This window comes from Humulus lupulus, chromosome 1 (genome assembly GCF_963169125.1).
Source record: "Humulus lupulus chromosome 1, drHumLupu1.1, whole genome shotgun sequence".
In the NCBI taxonomy this organism is placed as follows: domain Eukaryota; kingdom Viridiplantae; phylum Streptophyta; class Magnoliopsida; order Rosales; family Cannabaceae; genus Humulus; species Humulus lupulus.
The window spans coordinates 297,788,319-297,790,531 of record NC_084793.1 but is presented as its reverse complement, the minus strand read 5'-3'; positions in this window follow the sequence as shown (position 1 = coordinate 297,790,531).

Below are 2,213 nucleotides of genomic sequence, written 5' to 3'. Positions count from 1 at the left end.
AAAAATATGGAAGTGTATGTTGACGACATGTTGGTCAAGTCGAAAACTTCCGATAACCCTGTCTCCAATCTGGAGGAATGCTTTAAGATACTGAGAGAATACGGTATGAGGCAAAACCCCCAAAAGTGTACTTTCGGGGTTGCGTCAGGAAAATTCCTGGGTTTCATTGTCAACACCAGAGGAATAGAAGCGAACCCTGATAAGATCAAGTTGCTACTCGAGATGCCCTCACCCCGGTCGTGAAAAGATGTTCAAAGTCTGGCAGGAAGGGTGGCAGCCCTTAATCGGTTTATTTCTAAATCTACCGACAAGTGTTTGCCATTCTACAACCTGCTCTGGGGAAATAAAAAATTTGAGTGGATCGAGGAATTCGAACGTGCCTTCCTCGACCTGAAAGCACATTTATCCGAGCCGCCCGTATTATCCAAACCAACGGCAGGAAAGCTTATTTCCCTTTACCTAGCTGTCACGGAAGATGCAGCTAGCGCCGTATTAGTCCGAGAAGAAGACCGATCTCAAAAGCCAGACTATTACATCAGCAAGAGGGCTTCTCGGAGCTGAATCTCGGTATCCATTGATGGAAAAGATGGCTTTCTGCCTTATTATGGCCTCCCAAAAGCTTAGGCCGTATTTCCAGTCCCACTCAATACACGTCATAACTGATCAGCCTTTAAGGCAGGTTTTGCAGAAACTTGAAGCATCGGGGCGTCTGTTGAAGTGGGCTATCGAGCTCAGCCAATTTAAGATACTGTACATACCGCGAACTGCAATAAAAAGCCAAGCCCTGGCTGATTTTGTGGCAGAGTGCACAGGGTTCCAAGAAGATCCTGTAGAAGAGTCAGCTCAAGCCTCATGGAAGGTCTTCGTAGATGGCTCGTCTAACGAGAACGGCTCCGGGGCTGGAATCATATTGATATCCCCAGAGGGACATCGATTCCACTCAGCGTTACGAGTTGGATTCAAAGCTTCCAACAACGGGGCCGAATACAAAGATTTATTGGCTGGGCTAAGGGTCGCCCAGGAGCTGAGGGCCAGCTCCGTCCAGTGTTACAGTGATTCCCAGCTCGCGGTAAACCAAGTGTTAGGGGAATACCAAGCATGGGGAACCAAGATGGATGATTACCTGGCCAAGGTAAAGAAAGAGCTATCCGCATTTGAGCGCGGCTCAATCGAGCAGATACCTCGGGAGCAGAATGCCAACGCAGACACCCTGACAAAGCTCGCTACCTCTGGGGAGGCGGAGACTTTGGGGCTGGTGCCGGTAGAGTTCTTGGAAAAACCAAGCATAGAGGAAGTCATGGTGGAGGTCGAGATGATTGACGCCAGACCGACTTGGATGACTCCATCCTTGAGTATCTCACAGGAGGAAAGTTACCTGAGGAGCGAAATGATGCAAGGCGGGTACTTTACCAGGCTCCAAGGTATACAGTGATAGATGGGATATTATACCGGCGTGGACACTCTTTACCTCTCCTACGGTGTGTTCTGCCAAGCGAGGCGAAGACCATTTTGCAGGAGGTGCACGAGGGTTTTTGTGGAGATCACACTGGGGGGCAAAGCCTGGCCCTGAAGATACTAAGGCAAGGGTATTATTGGCCCACTTTGTCAAAGGACTCGATCTCCTACGTCAAAAGGTGTGACAAGTGCCAGCGATTCACCACAATTTCCCGGGCTCCCCCGGTCGAGCTAAAGATGATCTCGTCCCCATGGCCATTCGCGGTCTAGGGTATTGACCTGGTTGGTGCCTTCCCTACTGGAAAGGGAGGAGTTCGCTACGCGGTGGTGGCTATCGACTACTTCACCAAGTGGGTAGAAGCAGAGCCCCTGGTGACGATCACTTCAAAGAGAGTCCTCGACTTCGTGGTCAAGAGTATTATCTGCCGATTCAGGCTGTCAAAGAATATCGTGTCGGATAATGGAACGCAGTTCTATAGCGACCTCTTCACCGAATTCTGCGAGAGGCACGACATCATTAAAAGCTTCTCCTCCGTGGCCTATCCTTAGGCCAATGGGCAGGTCGAGGCTGTCAACAAGACGCTAAAGGCGAGCCTTAAGAAAAGACTGGATGAAGCCAAGGGAGTCTGGCCTGAACAGCTCCCCCAGGTACTGTGGGCATATCGGACCTCACATCGAACGTCGACGGGTCATACTCCTTTCTCCCTAGCTTTCGGGAGTGAGGCAGTCCTTCCTGTCGAAATAAAGGTAACCTCGCA